Genomic DNA, 20,075 nt, shown 5'->3' on the forward strand with positions numbered 1-20,075 from the left:
GTATGGAGGAGCTGCGTGAATAATCCAATATATATGCTACCATACTATAAACATCCTGTGATGTGGTAACAAATGCAGATATCTATAGAAAAGATAATCATATAGATCAAGTATTTGGACAACAGAAGCCCATAAATATATTTAGCAGCTAACAGAAGAGCACACAATTGTGCATACATATAAGAGTATATAGCTAAAGCTCCAAGTTGCACCCAAAACAAAGACCATGCTTTATAAATAAAGGATATTGCACAAACCCATGGACTGCATGATAGGAAGCACGCAGGAACACTCCACACTGACCGCCCCCGACGCACGTTTCGCCGTCAGCTTTCTCAAGGGGTCTTGTTTGTACTCCCTTGCACTTAGACAGCGTAGGGACCGCCGCCAAGTTGTACCCCGTCGCCTAGGGCGGGTCGTTGCAAGTAGGCAGGGACAGGGCGGTGGGTAGATTAGGGCTCACTTGTTCCCTTCACCTCCTTCCTGCCATTACATATATGTAATGCCATTACATATATGTAATGGCAGGAAGGAGGTGAAGGGAACAAGTGAGCCCTAATCTACCCACCGCCCTGTCCCTGCCTACTTGCAACGACCCGCCCTAGGCGACGGGGTACAACTTGGCGGCGGTCCCTACGCTGACTAAGTGCAAGGGGGTACAAACAGGGAACAAGCAAGGGAAGGGGCAGTAGCCCACGGAACACCGCGAGGAAACGGAACGGTGAACGAGCCAGTCAGGATCAGGATGTAGTGGAGCATACAAACGCAGAGCACGGAGCAGGAAGCAAGCCAGGGGCAGAGCGAAGCAGGATAAGCGGGAACTGAAGCAAGGCAGAAGCACGGCAGAAGCAGGCTGGAGCAAGGCAGCAGTGGGCCAGGAATCCAAGAAGAATAACAAGCACTGAGGAAGAGAACACGGCAGGTATAAATGGACAGGGGGCGGAGCTAACTCCGACTGACCAGGCCGCGATAGGCTCTCCCACTCCTGAGCCTGCCACCCTGGTTGGTGGGAGCCGGTGTCAGTCTAAGAGGTCTGGCCTCAGGTGTCGACTGATTAATCCCGGGAGTATACACAGATGTAGTACCTGGCAGATCCTTTACAGGAATAATAGAAGAGGACACTAAGGATAGGTTCCAGCGTTAATAGGGTAGTTCTTTTTAGAACGGGTGCCCAGTAGTATTACCAAATACAGGTCTAGATCAGGATGGCTATAGGGGAAAGCAAGAGCACCAGTATGCGATCTTCTAAAGAGCACATAACCGAAGGGAACCTCAATCCCAGTGCCTATAAGACACCCATATGTTCTGTATGTCAGTGTGTGTTACATAATCAAATTGTGGGTTTTTCTCCACCTCTTTATCAGCTCATTAAAAGCTAAGTTTTATAATTACTCCTTCCTTACTGAAACATTATTTAAATTGGAAGGAATAGCGGGAACCAGCCTGTTATTTTGAATCTAGGAATTTCACAAATTTAGGCTTGGATTTTTCTGGGGCTGGTTATACTGTTTCTGGCATGTGTTAACTCTTTCTACATTCTTGTTTGTGACTTTGTTCCTTGTTTGTCTGTGTGTTTGTTTGTACTGTGGAGATTGTTGATCCTCTGAGAGATCTAGTTTTTGAATAGCGGTTTAATGTGTATCCTGGGATCAGTAGTTTCACTGGTTTGTTTGCTTTTCCTGTGTGTTTGGTCTGCTGCCACGATGTTGTCTTACCCTACTGGGGGATAGTATTTAGATAGGGTTAGTTTGTGCTATATAGTCTTGTCCACTGCCTATTTGTCTGTTAAATGCTTGCATGCTATGCATCTGCCACCCGCTCCATTTATGTATCATCTACATTTTCTACTACCTTCGGTGTTCAGTTCTGCTCGTTTACTGGTGAGTTACTTGAGCCTTTTGTTTTCTGTCAGTGTTGATGCATGCTTCACTCATGTGATAGCGATTGTCTGGTGTTGCAGTCTTGAGCACTTACTAGCGGCTTAACATTTTGGAGGTTATCCAGTCTTCATGAATAGCCCTTGATTAAAACGTACCTGACGTTCCGGGTGACTTTTTAGAATCCGTATATAAGTGTGTGTGTATATAGGGAATAACACTATTCCTGACTATTATGATTTGTATCTGCATTTCTTCATCAGTTTTCCCCTCTACAGGCTCCATCTCTGATTGTTAGTTGTCCCTGAACTCAGCTCCAGAGAGAGCAGAGACTAGCTCATATGACGTCTCCAATACACAGCTCATCGAAAGAAGAGGAGATCCTGCTCCCTTATCTAATGAGCAGTGTTTCTGTAAAGGCAGCACTGGGCTGAAGTGGTAGAGCATTAAAGAGGCTCTGTCACCACATTATAAGTGCCCTATCTCCTACATAAGGAGATCGGCGCAATAATGTAGGTGGCAGCATTGCTTTTTATTTAAAAAAAACAATCTATTTTTACCACTTTATTAGCGATTTTAGATTTATGCTAATGAGTTGCTTAATGCCGAAGTGGGCGTATTTTTACTTTAGACCAAGTGGGCATTGTACAGGGGAGTGTATGACGCTGACCAATCAGCCTCATGCACTCCTCTCCATTCATTTACTCAGCGCATAGGGATCCTGCTAGATCCTTATGTGCTGTCTTATACTAACACATTAACAATACTGAAGTGTTTAGACAGTGAATAGACATTCCATGTCTATTCACAATCTTTGCACTTCGTTACTGTTTCTATGGTAGTTGAATTGAGTTCAATAATTGAATAATTGGCTATATAACTCAATAGACATTTTGAATTTGAAGATTGACAGACCTGATTGGTCCTGGTTTTATCCATATTGTTTTCATGAGACTTATTATGAAACAGCCCTGTCTGTTTACTCAATTTCTGATCCTGGATAAAGAAAATACTGAGCATTTTGGATTAATATATGACTGGGTAGGAATTGACATTGCAATACCAATATTTTACTTTTTGACAGATTTTCAGATGAAAAAACAAAATATTAAAAAAAAATCACGTTTTTTTTTCCCCAGCCCCCCTCTCATTGTGGTCTAGACAAGCCTGCAGTTTTAGACATTTGAGACCTTCTGTATCTCCCTACGCGAGCTATGACTGCAACTTTGAAGTATTTTGGCAAGCAAGCCTGCGTTGAAAAGATTCATTACTATTTTACTCTTTACTATTTGGAGATAATGATCTGTGGTCCCGAAGCTTTCAAAATAACTTTGTTGTTATTACTTTGAATATGTCTAAGGCTATGTTTACACAGAGTTTTTTGCAGGCGGAATTTCTGGCTCAAAATTCCGTGTGGAAGTTTGAGGCAGATTTTCCTCTCCCTGCATGCCGATTTTCGCTGCGTTTTTCGTCCGCGGCCATTGAGCGCCGCGGGCATACAACACAGCGAAATACGCTTTCTCTGCCTCCCATTGAAGTCAATGGGAGGTCAGAGGCGTAAAAGCCCGAAGATAGGGCATGTCGCTTCATTTTCCTGCGAGGCGGTTTGACCGCTCGCGGGGAAAAAGACGCTTCCGCCTCCCATTGAAATCAATAAGAGGCATTTTCAGATAGTTTTTGCCGAGTTTTGTGGCGCGGTTTCCGCGTCAAAAAACTCTGTGTGAAAATAGCCTTACTGTTCTTCTAGAAACATAGTAGTAACTACTTGCATTCTCATATTGAGGTTTAATTTATAGTGAAGTAAATGGTTTTGTGGCATGTGTTTACCTTGCTTATTCCAAAATAGGGACTAACACCGGTTTTGGAAAAACCTGATTAAATAAAGGTTTTTTTGTAAAATTTCCATGGCTTTGCAAAACATTTTATGCCTGTGATTTTACTAGGGCAGCATATTTTAATACAAAAATCTCTAAGTTCAGAGACTATAAATATGTCTGATAAATGTACAATAACATCTGGATGTGGACATTTGTTTCACAGCTCTTCAATGCAATTTTAATTCCTTTCCTGCTGAACCACTTGCTTAGGGGAAAATGAACTGCATACTAATATAAGGGTTGTTGCAGTGATAATAGATGTATTGCCAGGAGGTGAGGCCTGCGGTGATGCCTTGTAACACCAGATGTATAGTGTTTTATCTCTGTCATGATTTGCAATATTCTCAGGTGTTGCCAAACAGGAAAGAGGATTGAAAATTGACAAATTGTTATTGAAGTTTTCAAGAAGAAATGAGAAACCTAGAGCAGGTTTCCTTGATAGATTATAAAGTGGACTTTTCTTTATTTTTTTATAAAACATATATAAATGTACAAAGCATCTGCCTGATTTCACTATTTCCCTGAGGGCAACCTGGCGAGTGCCCTTATTGCTAAATCTAATAATATGTTTTCGTTGTAATATTGGGCACTTTAATATCTAAATCTTGTCACAGACTTAATTTTTGTTCAAAAGGATAATGGATATTTTATGATCATTTATATTAAATAAGAGTCCCATGAGCAAAGCAATAAAAGTGACGCTCCACCGCTGATTAACATTTACTCTTAGAATATTACAAATTATATATTTGCTCATTTATCTGTAATGATCTGATTCCTGCAAAACTCAGGGAAAGAACCAACCGGAGGGCATAATTTCCCCTTTAGAATTGGGAGTTAAATGTCAATGTGGTCTGTAAAGCAAAAGGAATGGTAAGAGACGTTAAGCTGAGCTGGGTGTTTGGCACAACAGGAGTAGTATAGGAGAGTAGTCAGTCAGGCCAATTTTTCGGCAACGGTGGTCAACAAGTATCGGGCATGTGGTACCGTAGGAATAGTATAGATGAGCAGTCAGTGAAGCTGGGCCATAAATATTGTTCAGGATACAAGTTATAAAGCACAAAGTAAGCACTAACCAAACTAGGGTGAAATCCCCTATGAGTGGCACTAAGGCCGATGTATTGCCTTTATAAATAGGGCACATTTTAATCTGAATAGCCAGGCGGCCCAGCTGCTATACTCCGCGAGGGAGGGCTGGAGCACGGCTAGGAGAGTTCATCACACCATCCATGGTGTAATATTGTTTTATTGAGTATCAAATTAAATAAAAAAAAATATTTATGATTGCCTAATGTCATAATTACAATGAATAATTAATTAAGGATTTCAATTGATCATATGTGACGTTTCTGGAACCATAGTTATACTGATTTGTTATTAATGATAATATGCAAAATATTGTATAAGATTAGATAAATAGCTGTTAGCTTAAAGGAGTTGTCACAAATAATCCCAGGACAAGTAGTAACTATCGATTTTAATTGAGGGCTAAACCAAGGGGTGGATTTTGCGTCTTCATCTTAAACGTCCCTTACGGTGGTACGGACTTTAGCTCAGGGAATCACCAGGTGGCTTCTATGGAGTAATTTCTAATAGCAACGGCTGGTAAATTTTAGCTGGTATACAGATGCACAGATGCACAGAATCGGAAAGCTGAAGAATGGTCATTTAATTTCAGGTCAGGTGAAGTTCAGTTCAATCAGCACAGATACAAGCCAAGGCAGGCAGTGATCAGAAAAGGAAGCAGATAAACAGTCTGGGTTATATCCAAATCTAGGAAATGAACAAATACACCTTTAGGCCCCATGCACACGACCGTAAAAAACCTCTGTTTTTGCGGACCGCAATTGCGATCCACAAAAACTGACCCATTCACTTTCATTGAACGCGGACACCTTTCCGTAGCACAACGGAAGGGTGTCCGTGCCATGGAAATGTTCTGGGAATTATGGAACATGTCCGTTCTTTTGCATTTTGTGGGCCGTGCTCCCATACTTTGTATGGAAGCACGGCCCGAAAATGCGGCTGTCAGTCGGAGGCCGGCCGTGATTGTGGGCACGGTCGTGTGCATGGGGCCTAAGGCTGGGTTCACACTGAGTTTTTTTGCAGGCGGAAATTCTGCCTCAAAATTCCTTTTGGAAGTTTGAGGCAGATTTTCCTCTGCCTGTACGCCAATTTTCGCTGCGTATTTCGCTGTGTTTTTTGCCCGCGGCCATTGAAATCAATGGGAGGCATTTTCGGTCGGTTTTTGACGTGTTTTGTGGCTCGGTTTCCGCGTAAAAAAACTCGTAAAAAAAAACCAACAAAATCAGTGGGTAAAGTAGAGACTAAAAAAGAAGACTGCCAGAGAGCAGTGTGGAGTGTGTGGTGTTGCAGAAAGACCAGACTGGGAGTGCAAAGCCTGAATTTACCAGGGTGCAAAGAGCTAGCACATTTGGACTGAACCTACAAATCTTGGTGAGAAGCCCTGAACTTGAGTTGCATGTTATCCTGAAACTAAGGACCTTTTATTTTCTAAATTTCCTGCTAAAGCAAGCCTTTTTAAATTGCTGTTTGTGACTGTGCACAATAAACTCTGGACAACTGTACATGTAAATCTGCCAGTTTCTGCCTGATTGTTTGGCTACAAGACTGACTGGAAGGTCCCGTTTTACAGTATATATGTATTTGTGTGCATGTATGTGTGTATATATATATATATATATATATATATATATATATCCAGAAATGGCGACAACACTCTGCGAACATCAATGGCAATTAAACACTATAGATAAATAAATATGCATTGCTGCTGAATCTACTTACAATGGTGAGGTTCTTAGCGCACAATTGTGTGAGCCCATCTGCCAAGACAAGGCGAACTCTATGAGGTGGGTACCTACACTGCTCATACACCCAGAAGTCCGACTAAGCCTACATGTACTTGGGGATGTTATACAGTTGCTTAAAGAGGCTCTGTCACCAGATTTTGCAACCCCTATCTGCTATTGCAGCAGATAGGCGCTGCAATGTAGATTACAGTAACATTTTTATTTTTAAAAAACGAGCATTTTTGGCCAAGTTATGGCCATTTTTGTATTTATGCAAATGAGTCTTGCAAAAGTACAACTGGGCGTGTTGAAAAGTAAAAGTCCAAGTGGGCGTGTATTATGTGCGTACATCGGGGCGTGTTTACTACTTTTACTAGCTGGGCGTTCTGATGAGAAGTATCATCCACTTCTCTTCACAACGCCCAGCTTCTGGCAGTGCAGATCTGTGATGTCACTCACAGGTCCTGCATCGTGTCGGCACCAGAGGCTACAGTTGATTCTGCAGCAGCATCAGCGTTTGCAGGTAAGTAGCTACATCGATTTACCTGCAAACGCCAATGCTGCTGCAGAATCATCTGTAGCCTCTGGTGCCGATGTGTCCTCGCTCGTCTGACACGATGCAGGACCTGTGAGTGACGTCACAGCGTGATCTCTCGAGAACACGGCTGTGTCTGCACTGCCAGCAGCTGGGCGTTCTGAAGAGAAGTGGATGATACTTCTCGTCAGAATGCCCAGCTAGTAAAAGTAGTAAACACGCCTCGATGTACGCACATAATACAGTTGTACTTTTACTTTTCAACACGCCCAGTTGTACTTTTGCAAGCCTCATTTGCATAAATACAAAAATGGTCATAACTTGGCCAAAAATGCTCGTTTTAAAAAAATAAAAACGTTACTTTAATCTACATTGCAGCGCCTATCTGCTGCAATAGCAGATAGGGGTTGCAAAATCTGGTGACAGAGCCTCTTTAACCATTGGCTGGGCAGTAACTATTTGGCATGCGCTTGCCCTTTAAGAGGGAAGAGGCAGAGTCAGGAGGAATAGCAGGCAGCATGGGAAACACATTTTCAAATACCCTATTAGGATATTATGAATTAATACAGGGACCCTCATCTATTAACAAGGCAGAAAGACTAGCTGCAAAGGACCCAGGAGGAGCCAACATGTCTGCATTACACAAACAGGGCCATTTCTTTCAACAGCGCTATGTAATGCTTCACTTCCCCTGCGGTGGTGCTGCAGGAGAATCGGGACACTTGCCAGGTTCTTTCATAGATTACAGCTGATAACTGGGGATCTAAGCACCTGGACAACATGTGACCAGTTTATTGTTTATACTTCTAACCAAAAAATAATTGTTTAAAGCAGACAACACTTTTACCAAGTTCCTTTGTCTGGTCATGGTAGTCGTTTTAATCATGTTTTCACAGATGGAGATTAGCTTTATCTGAATAGTTAATGTTTTATAGCTCAACTAATAAGAGGACATCTAGTGCTCAGACTTCATACTTTAGTCTCTGAGCGCTGATATCTGGAGGGGACATAATGTTTGTCTATAGGCAAAGTCTATATGGATTTGTAAATTTTTCCACCATATAGATGATACAATGCAATGAAAAGTTACCATGGATCGTTATTCTGGCGCCAACGCCTAAATATTAAATATTTAAATATGAAAGAATTAATTTATTTGTGTTCATGAAAACAATGCGTTTCAGACTCGAGTCCTTCTTCAGGTACAAACCCAAGTCAAAACTTGGTACAATTTTGGTACAAAAAGGCTACTTGTACCTATACTGTGATTTGCACACTGCTTCACAGCCAGGATAACTAGCAAAGATCGATGGCCGCGACCCCCACCCCAGGGATTACCCAGCAAAAATCTTGAAAGGGTGTTGTGTCTCTGCATAACACAACCATGTGAGTGCATTGGCACACAGCTTATTCTATAAACTGCAATATCTATATCAATCCTGACTATGAATTGCTTTTTTTCCTTTTTTTCTGCATCTGGCATTGTAATCATTTGGACTTATAAAAATGAACTATACCTCCTGCAGCTGAAATTATTGCTATGGGATAAAACATGTGAAACGATGATGTGCTGTATTTTTAATTCTCCTGACTGCTATGTCAGTGGAGATTTGATGTTTGATCTTACATTAAATGCTCTGTTATTTACATGGTGTTACACAGCTTAGAAGGTGTGCTGTATAAAAGGATCAATACTGAGAGAGAACTCAAGGATTTTCTAGGTAGAGTCCATCCATTATTAAGTCTGCTCTCTAAAGCACTAGAACATTATTTAATTCAAAAAGACTCTGCTAACAAGATACAGGACGTGTATCATCGTCTCATTTTTATTTGCATTCCAGTAAAACTATTGAGTAACTGCTCATTAACCTTTCCTTCTAATGTATATCTGCGCCGTCACAGCTTAGATGTATATGATACGGCTGGATCTTTTATTTGGCATTCAATATTACAGTTACTGTTTCTGTCTGTGTGTCACCGATAGTTTTTCAGGTAAGTGAAAAAAAAATTGTTACTTAAAGGGTATGTGCACTTTTGCAACCACTTGCAGACCTATGTGCACCATATTGATGCAGCTGCTGTTCTATGAGTACAGACTACAAGCAAACACTTTGTATAGTCTGTTCCTGCAGTATCGTATTTCTCCCTACCCTCTGCCATATGTTTTGTAGACTATCATTTGCAGTCTACGTTTACCATATGAACTGGGAAAGCACCTGGCGCATACACCGTTATTATCCAAAGTGCCCCATTGACCCAACGTATGGCAAAAGTGTGTCATTTTGACATATATCAGGGTGGTATGCATCAGTATACCTTTTTTTTAACTGTATTGAATAGCGTAGTCGACCATGCTACTCAATACAGTTGAATCTTGCAAAAAAACATATATCCAACGGTATACCGGTTTTATATAATGGGAGTCAACAGGCAATATATTCTACAGTATGTCATATTGTGGCATATATCAGGAGTATTTTCCGACACACTCCTCCAACATAGAATGCAAAATCAGTGTGAACACGTACTAATCTACTCCTGGACAATGGATCGGCTTTGGAGGCAGCATGTTCTACATCTTCTGAGCTGCTTTTTGATGGGAATCACAACTTGAACATGCAATGAGCTCAGAGCTTGCAGTTTCACATGCAGGCACCTAAGAAATGTTATAACTATGCAGAACATCACCAGGACAACATTCACCTTCTTACCCCAATCACACAGCACTTCTCATTCCGTTTCTAGGACCCACAATCATTTACATTTCACCACCTCTCTTTTTTCCCAAATTACGTAACTCAAAGAAAGGAAAACCAATATGGAAGAAAGTTCAACATTTGTTCTTTGTATTTATACAGTATATAGTAGGTGACTTGGATCTATCCTCAGGGTTTTGAGTATTTCACCCCCCTCCCCCTGAGTCTACCACATTAAAAATAACTAAATATATTATAATTTACTGGCTTTAGAGTATCCCACCATCTAGAGAAAATGTATTCAGAACATTCTACAAAACTTGGATGCTTGCATAGATATTCATTGCAAGGTTTGCAGAATAACCAGGTTACAAACCCAAAAGTAAAGAGTGTAATGTCTTAATTTTTTAATGAAAGAATCCATAAGGACCCGAATATCTGTATTTTTTAGAGCAAAATTGGCCACTGTGGTGATCTTCTCCCCATGATTGCACAACGACCATGTGTAAAAAATCACATCGCCCAGTTGTCAATTTATTCATACATTTCTAGGAGGATTACAAAGAAATGGCACAACGTAAAGTTCTTGGAAAATGTGTTCCAGAATTGCTACTTCATTGGAAATTAAAGTATTTACTAAAACAGACATGTCAGGAGAGGTGACAGGTCCTCCTAAAATCAAATTTTTGTATCAGGCGCATTCATGAATTCAGATTACACATGGAATACTGTGATTATTTCTCAAGGAGATGGTATAAATTGATGCTATCATGTTGTCATTGAGAATCACCAGCTTCCTGTAAGCTGGGTTTATTATTCATATACAGTAGGTACTCAAAGCTGTAAATGCCCCATATCCCTTTTCTTTCCATGTCCAAATGACCTTTAGATTTTTTATGAAAGTTCCTTAGGAATAAAGTGATCATTGTAATACAAATGCTAAACATTTGGATACTATTACAGCTTATTTAGACGAACGTATAATAGGTCCGTGCAACGCGTGTGATTTTCACGCGCCTCGCATGGACCTATGTTAGTCAATGGGGCCGTGCAGACTGTCTGTGAGTTTCACGCAGCGTGTGTCCGCTGCGTAAAACTCACGACATGTTCTATATTTGTGCGTTGTTCGTGCATCACGCACCCATTGAGGTCAATGGGTGCGTGAAAATCACGCGCAGCACACGGAAGCACTTCCGTGTGACGTGTGTGATTCGCGTAACAGCAGTAAAAAGTATAAATGAAAACAGAAAAGCACCACGTGCTTTTCTGTTTACAAACATACAAACAGAGTGTCATAATGATGGCGGCTGCGCGAAAATCACGCAGCCACGCATCATATGGTGATGACACACGGAGCTGTTAAGTACCTTTTGCGCGCGCAAAACGCCATGTTTTGTGCGCGCAAAACGCACACGCTCGTGTAAATCCGGCCTTAGGCTGTGTTCACCACTACAGCTATGTTCACATCTGCGTCGGAGACTCCATTAGGAGCCTCCGTTGCAGATCCGGCAGGGTTTGCCAGAGTTTACTGCAGACAATAGCGCAGCATGCTCCCCGACGGAAGTCAATGGATTCCATCGGCAACTGGCGGAATCAATTGTGCAACGGAACCGTTGGTTCCGTTATTCCCTCTTCTGACGGAGCAGAACAACGGAACACACCAACGAAGGTGTAAACTACATCACTGAAAAACTTGTCTCAAAGGGATTGTGTCATGACTGACATTTATGGCATATTAACAGGACATGCCATCAATGTCTGGTAGATGCGGGTCCCACGTCGCTGTGCTTCACTGTTTCCATAACTCCCATTCACTTCTATGAGAGTTACAAAAACAGTATAGCTCAGCGCAACCCATCTGACTGTGCACTGCTTCTCTGCCTGGATGCGGCTTAAGACCACCTCACCAATCAGGAGATAGGTGTGGGTCCCAAATGTGGGCCCGCATCTATCAGACATTTATGGCATATCCTGTAAATATGCCATAAATGTCTTTTATGACACAATCCTCTTTAACACACAAGGTTTTGCTGTGAATGACATGTTTTTTTTCCTAAAGAATCAGTTCTAAGAAACCTCCTATTGAAGACAATGGGGGTAATGACTTGTTTATTTAGCCAATGTCTTTGTGTTAGAGGCTCGGTCTGACCATAAACTAAATACAGGGTCTTGATCTCCTGGGATCCTCAGCAATCAGCTGTGATCTGTGCAAGAACAAGTCCACAAATGCTCAATTCCCCTATAGCGCCACCCCAGGAGTGTGACAATCGTTTTGTTGCCATTCTCCAATCTGGCTTAATAGAAAAGGATGGACCACCTTATATATGTAATCTTTTTCTGTTGCATTTTTATCTGCATGAAAAACTGATACAGAAAAACACCCGGAAACCTGCATGTGTGAACAGACTTACATGATTTTTAACTTTGACAGTCTTTCTTTTTCTTGGTCATGTCACGAGATGCCTAGAACCTGTGTTCTTTATTTCCTGAACACCCTGCTCGCGCCTCATCAGCATCAGTCATCGCCTGTGCACATCCCATTCCCTGCTAGTTCTTTTATCTTGTTAGATTGATTCTATACTCAATACAAAGTGTTCTGAGGGATTGTATTTCACAGCTACAAAACACAACACAACAGAGAGTCAAAGCTATTTATATACAAAGGGAAAAAATAAGTCAGATGTCTCTTCTTACTCATAAACCTAATAATTTCTGTGATACCATTTGTACTTTATTTTCATGGAATGGGCAACCTTCAGTTCTCCAGCTGTTCAGCATCTGGTCCATAGCTCTTCATCGTCCTGCAGCAGCATGACAACAGCATGGGCACTATGTTAGGAAACAGCTGCACTGAATTTCCAAATGTATTCTCTTACAATATATGAGGGATAAGGAAGTCTAAGGCCTTGTTCACACGACGTGTATTTGATGCGTTTTTGGCGTAAAAACGCATTGTAGTGCATACAACGCGTTTTCAATGGGAGGACAATTGACATTAATGGGAGGACAATTTTTACTTGTAGGGAACCAAAATAATGTTTGCATCTTTTTTTTTTTTGTGTGTGAATTCGTACCATTTTTATAATAAAATTTTTGTTCTCTTTTTCCTTTTTTTTTCTTTTAAGTTATATTTCTTTTATTTAGCAAATTCACACTAAAATAGAGTGTTAGGAGGGAAATAAAGTTACTGGGAAAACAGCCCCCTGTAATATTGGTGTCAGGCAGAGCTGATTTGGGTCTGCATCTGGGCACAGCTGCTCTGCCATGGGGTCTCTGACAACTGGATACCCAACCTGCTTTTCCTTTTTTACAGGAGCAGCAGCTTTAAATCTGTACATTTACCATGTCTCGCGTTTAAAGCCTAGGACCCTGTGTCATAGGTGTTTTTTTTAACAGGTCATAATGTATATACATCCGGTAGCTAGGAATTTCCATCATGTGGCAATGTATGTTTAGGATTTTTTTAACAATTTCAACAATTGATCTAGTTTTAGCTAAATATCGTTGCATATACGTCTGATAATGAATAATTTAGGAACACGACAAACAGTTGAACGTTGTCTCCTTGACCAGCTTTAGTTGTATGCAGCTACAATACTATTTCAATCATTGCAGCACTGTGTGCCCTGGCTCTTGCGACCCTTTGTGCCATATTCATCTGACCTCTCTTTAATAGTTCATTGCTCTTCCAGTGATTCGATTTTGTAGTTCATGGCTCCAATGATTTCTTCATGCATTGGTTGACTGCTCTCTTGGCCAATTTATATAATGATGAATTGCCTCTCGGGCTTCCCATTTACTAGTGCTCTACAAGTACTTGTACTATTATTTTCCAGTTTCATCTTACGTAAGCAGGTATGCACGTGATATAAGAACCACTAGTAAGAGTCTTCATGCTATAAAGTTTGAAAATGGCACCCGTTTTTGGATATTGAAAGATCGCTTTATTTTCCATATTCGTCTTCTTGATGACAATATAATTGTGACTCTTTTGGTTTTCCTTTTGAGTTTACTATGGTCACAAGATGGCAGGATAACACCATTAATAAGCAAATTACATACTATACCTTAAGTGTAATACCATGCGTGTAAAACATATAGATTACTAGTCAAATGTCTTTTGTTTATCCTTAAATGAACACTAAACTTTGCAAAGAATGAGAAAAAAGCAAATGCTTTGGTCAGTTTGTACGTAATTCTGCATTTTCTAAATCTAGAAATGAGGTAGAGAGAAAGACGAGGAGGTAACATTAATACCTTTAGGGAGATAAATAGAAGATATTTTTTGTATCCTTTGGGTTGCAGGTTCAAACATAACATACAAAGGTACGAGTTTCATTTTATGTAATACTAGTTTTAGTTTTCCTTGAAAGTTACATAATTCATTGAATTTAGTTCCATAGATTGCACTTTGTTCACAGAATGTTATATATATTTCGTGTGTTTATTTACTGCACTTTGATATTACTGCTTTGGGCCATTTTAAAAATTCCCCCATTATGAGTATCACTGAAAATGGAAAAGGTTTATAGATGGCAATGGAAGTCACAAATGTATGAATTAAAGGTGTTGTCCAGTATAAGATTGTTCCCCCAACGATGTGTGCTCCTCTCTGGTTAATAGGTGGGAGCCCAAAGTGTGGGATTCCCACCATTATATCTCTATGACCTAACTGGGAAATTGAGGTAGTCTAAACCAGACAACCCCTTTAAGTTACCTGTATTGGTAAGACATTCACTTTGCCAGTGCATTACCACAAGTGAGAAGAGATAATCTATACTAAATGGGTTTACCTGTGGTTATTATAGGTACAATACTAGGGCAAGATTGTGATAGTACCCTTATTCCAGCAAGCTGCCGCCCTGTATATCTCTGCAGTGGGGGCCAGTGGTCTGCTTGGAGTGCACAAAGTAGGTATTGTTTCTGGCATAACTCAATTTTATGAATAAGAAGCCATAGAAGGCAGATATCCAGGGTTACAACTTGCAAGATCAAGGATTCTATAATGTACAGTTAAAGGAACAGTGTCATGGCAAATAATTTTTTTATATGTTAAAGATGTTAGTGCTGTAATAAAAACGTTTATATTCATTTGTGTGTTTGTGTTTTACTGTTTCTTATTTTTACACTTTTTCTTCCCTATGGGGGCTGCCATTTTTTGTTCCATTTCTGTGTGTGTCGATTAACGACACACACAGACATGGAGTACGGCAGCCACAGTCCCATAGGGACCCCGTCCCATTCACGTCCGTGTACGGCGTCTGTGTGGGAACTGCGCATGCGCCGCTCCCACACAGTCCTATTCGAAATTGGCGCCGTCCGGCGCCATTTTCCTGTGGACCGGAAGTCGCGGCCGGACTGTAATATTACTACTTCCGGTCGCGGCTTCCGGACTTGTGCACATGGAACAGCGGCAGCAAAGGGAGCGGACGGGCCGGAGGGAGCCGCGGCGGCAGGAGCAGGTAAGCGATTTCAATGTATGTTAGTGTTTGTGTGTGTTTACTACTGTATGTAAACCTACTACACTGTGGGTTACCTCAAAAAATGGCGACACACAGTGTAGGAGGTTAAACCTTTCAAACCCCTCGTTTATCCCGGCACTAGCCAGGATAAAGGAGGGGGGGATGCTGAGAGCTCACTAGAGCGAGAGCTTTTAACCCAATGTTGCAATGCTGCAATTTTGGGAACTAGCTCCATCTAGTGACCAAAAATGGGTAGTATTATAAATTTGAAAAAATTTATAATATTTCCTGACTCGCGAAAAAAATAAAAAAAATTTGAACAATGTTTAATCACCCACACACTAAATGTTTAAATTTAAAAAAAAAAAACATGTTTTTCGGGCGACACCATGCCTTTAAGTCGGTCCAAAAGGCAATACTTCTATCCTAATCTAGGCAGCCACCTCATATCTCTAGCTGTAAGACGTTGTCCCTTTAGGGTTTGGTTTGTGTCTAGGGAATTATACACTGTATACACAGTTAATCAAAGTTGTAGGGACTTGCTGACAGATTAACTTTTAAGGAATTGTCCAATCAGGATTTTACCATTTTCCATGTGCCATTTTCAAGCATGGACATCCCCCTCTATTAGAGGATGGTCTGACCATGTATTTCATGCTTTACCATTGAATTGAATGGCAAAAATGTAATACTACACTTCCCCTAATGTGGCCACATGCAGACCCCCCACCTCTATATCAACTGATGACAGGGGCTGTGGGTCCAGCATGTCTGCAAATCGAACATGGGACAAAAAAATTTAGAAAAAATTTTTTTAATCACTGTGAATAATCTCACCACTTTTATTGATGTATCTAACTAACTCATGCACATTATCCTAACCAGTCTCATAAGTGCAAGAAAAATTAAATTTGAGACAATAATAAAGTGAGCTCTGTATATTCCAATAACTATATACAAGGGATCATGCTGTTTTTTTTACACATACTGTTGATAAGGCTTACTCATTAAAGTAATAATCTATAGTAATATATCTAAAGTTGAAATCAAAGAATAGTGCCCCAGTGGGTGATCAAGAAACGAAGAGTGTTTGTTATAGCTTCAGCACCTAGGCTCACGGGAGCTTTATTTTTGCCTTAGTAATTGTAAGGCTGCTAAAAAGTAATACCTATTGAGGCATGACGTGAAGTAACAATATGTTAGGTGCATCATCTGGTTTACCGGTCCAGCAGATATTACTGTAATCCTGTGCAATATGTATTTGTGCTACTCGTTCTCAATTTTCTACGTCTGGAGGTCTTCAGAAGACTGTACTACCTATAGCTTCGGTTGCATTTTTATTGAAGGGATAGCTGGATGTGGTAACACGCTGAACTAGTCCCCTTACGTGCTATTATTGTATGAATTCAATGTATTGATTGAACATCTGAGTTACCGTTCCAACACCTTAGATATCAATGACAGGTCTGAGTTATTTCTTTTGATGCATGAAATATTAAATGAACATCTGGGATTCTCAAAGAATGTAAAATATATAGATCTGAAGCCTATGATATCTACAGCTACATGGATTCAATGGGTTCTTGTGAAGTAACATATTTGAGCTTTATTTCTGAAATGTGATCATGTGACAATATTAGTTTGCAGGTAAAGGGGTGAGTATTGTATATTATTTATTCATATGTGTATTGTGATATCTGACATTTCATCTGTTTCTAGAATTTAGCATGAATTTGCTTTATTTGTGTTAAATGTCAAGTACTTATTGTCTTCTATTTGTTTCATATTGCATTATTCTGTTTCTGATGCTTTGTCCCTTTTTCCTATATTACTCTTTATCTTTTTTACATATTCCGTATCATATTTTTAGTTAAAATTTGTGTATTTTGAGTAAATTCTCTATGGGGACGCTTTGGCTAAACCTATTTTGTCAAAACTGGTGCAAAGGATAAGTGGAGGAGTTACCCTTACCAAACAAAGAAGCACTCCATGTCTTTCTATTATTGCCCCCTCCATTTGTACATTGATGTTTCATTGGGGTGCTTTGTGCAGAAATACTTACCGATCCCTGCATCATGTCGTTTTCGGGTCCGGCGCTGCCCACATGATCTTCACTCTGACCTGTCTGTGCTTTTCTTAAAACCGGAACTCAGGCTCTCAATGCATTCCTATGGGCTCAGAAGTCACCTTATATTCCAAATTGAGCCCCCTGGAATATAAGGTGACTCCTGGTCCTTTGATCTTCAGTGTTTAGGTTTCTTTTAACTATTTCATTTTTTCCAATATTAAACTCTGTAATCGTCGGATGTATTTTATCTTTCATATAATATGTCTTATATTTTATTTTTTATTTTTACAGAATCTACAGACCTTATATGTGACCTGGGGGAGTCCTGCTCACCATCCGATAGCAGCTCGGATTTTGGAAGACTATGAATACCTATGTGGATTAATGATGTTTCCATTCTTTTTTCTTTCGCAAAATGGAGATGTATACCTGTCTGATGTTTTTGTTATATTGTATATGCTCTGATAATAAATGTAGACGTCTAGCTAATTGCCCTGTATTGTATGAGTTTCTATTATTAACCCCTTAAAGGAACAGTGTCATCACATTTTTTTTTTTAATATGTTAAAGATGTTAGTGCTTTATTAAAAACGTTTATATTTATTTGTGTGTTTGTGTTTTACTTTTTCTTATTTTTACACTTTTTCTTCCCTATGGGGGCTGCCATTTTTTGTTCCATTTCTGTATGTGTCGATTAACGACACATACAGACATCGAATACGGCAGCCACAGTCCCATAGGGACTGCGAACGGGTCCCGTCCCATCCACTTCTGTGTACGCCATCTGTGTGGGAACTGCGCATGTGCCGCTCCCACACAGTCCAATTTGAAATTGGCGCCGTCCGGCGCCATTTTCCTGTGGACCGGAAGTCGCGGCCAGACAGTAATATTACTACTTCCGGTTGCGGCTTCCGGACTTGTGCACTTGGACCAGCGGCAGCAGACGGAGCGGACGGGCCGGAGGGAGCCGCGGCGGCAGGAGCAGGTAAGAGATTTCAATGTATGTTCGTGTTTGTGTACGTTTACTACTGTATGTAAACCTACTACACTGTGTGTTAGCTCAAAAAATGGCGACACACAGTGTAGGAGGTTAGACCGTTCAAACCCCTCGTTTATCCCAGCACTAGCCAGGATAAAGGAGGGGGGGATGCTGAGAGCTCACTAGAGCGAGGGCTTTTTACCCAATTTTGCAATGCTGCAATTTTGGGAATAATTTGGGAATTAATTTATAATATTTCCTGACTCGTGAAAAAAATAAAAAAAATTAGAACAATGTTTAATCACCTACACACTAAATGTTTAATTAAAAAAACAAAACATGTTTTTCTGGCAACACATTCCCTTTAATGACCAGCCTATTTTAGACCTAAATGATCAAGCCATTTTTTACGTTTTTCCATCGTCTCATTCAAAGAGCTATACACTTTTTATTTTTGCGTCGACATAGTTGTATAAGGTCTTGTTTTTTGCGGGACAAGTTGTAATTTTTAATAGCACCATTTTGGGGTACATAGAATTTATTGATTAACTTTTATTAACTTTTTTTGGGGGGGGGAATAGAAAAAAAACAGCAATTTTGCCACACTTTTTTTGCGTCCTAAGTTTACGCCGTGTACCGTGTAGTATAAATAACACAATAACTTTATTCAGCGGGTTGTTACGATTGCAACGATACCAAATTTGTATAGTTTTTGTATGTTTTACTACTTTTACACAGTGAAAACACTTTTTTTTTAAAATTATCTGTTTTTGTGTCTCCATATTTGAAGAGCCGTAACGTTTTTATTTTTTTGCAATTGATGCAATTGGAGGAGGGCTTTTTTTTGCGGGACGACTTGTAGTTTTTATTGGTACCATTTTGGAGTAGATGCGACTTTTTGATCACTTTTTATCACATTTTTTTAAGGCTGGATTCAAAGAAAACAGCAATTTTTGCATGTTTTTTTATTTTATTTTTTACGACGTTCACCGTGCGGGTTAAATGATGTAATAAGTTTATAGTTGGGGTCGTTACGGATGCGGCGATACCAAATATGTGTAACTTTATCTGTTACTTTATTTTGTTTGTTAATAATAAAGCAGTTTGTAAGGGGAAAAGTGTGTTTTTCATAATTTTTTTTTCACTTTTTTTTGCGTCTGATAAGGCTTATTTTAATTTATCCCCCTTCATTTCTGTTTTCTTCCTTGCCTTTTTTTTCTTCCCTTTCAATTGGAAATGTGTTTGATATGAAGTTTAATATTGATTGCTTTGTCTGTTTTTTCCATTTATGTTCGTAAACAAAAATCGAATAAAAAACTTTAAATATAAAAAAAAATTGTGGAAGCCCAAAAATGCAGAAGAACTGTGGAATGTCGTCCAATCTTCCTGGACTGGAATACCTGTTCAGAGGTGGCAGAAGTTGGTCGACTCCATGTAAAACAGATGTCAAGCAGTTCTCAGAAACCATAGTAATGCCACAAAATATTAGTTCAGTAACGTGAAATCTGAAACATTTTTTTCAGTTTATACATTACGTTTTTTGTTTTTTTTTTAGAAAAATGCTGGCAATGCTATTTTTTTGAACAGCCTAATATTCATAGATTAACACAAACTGAGATACATTTAGTTATTGTTTTGATTTGGAATTGAATATGTAATATTTACATTGCAAATAAAAGTTATTATAATGATTTTGCACTTTATTTGCATGTTTGACGTGTGAGAATTGCTCCTTGATAATTAAGGGTGACACGTGCAGACATCCCAC

Source organism: Rhinoderma darwinii, chromosome 5 (genome assembly GCF_050947455.1).
Source record: "Rhinoderma darwinii isolate aRhiDar2 chromosome 5, aRhiDar2.hap1, whole genome shotgun sequence".
In the NCBI taxonomy this organism is placed as follows: Eukaryota; Metazoa; Chordata; class Amphibia; order Anura; family Rhinodermatidae; genus Rhinoderma; species Rhinoderma darwinii.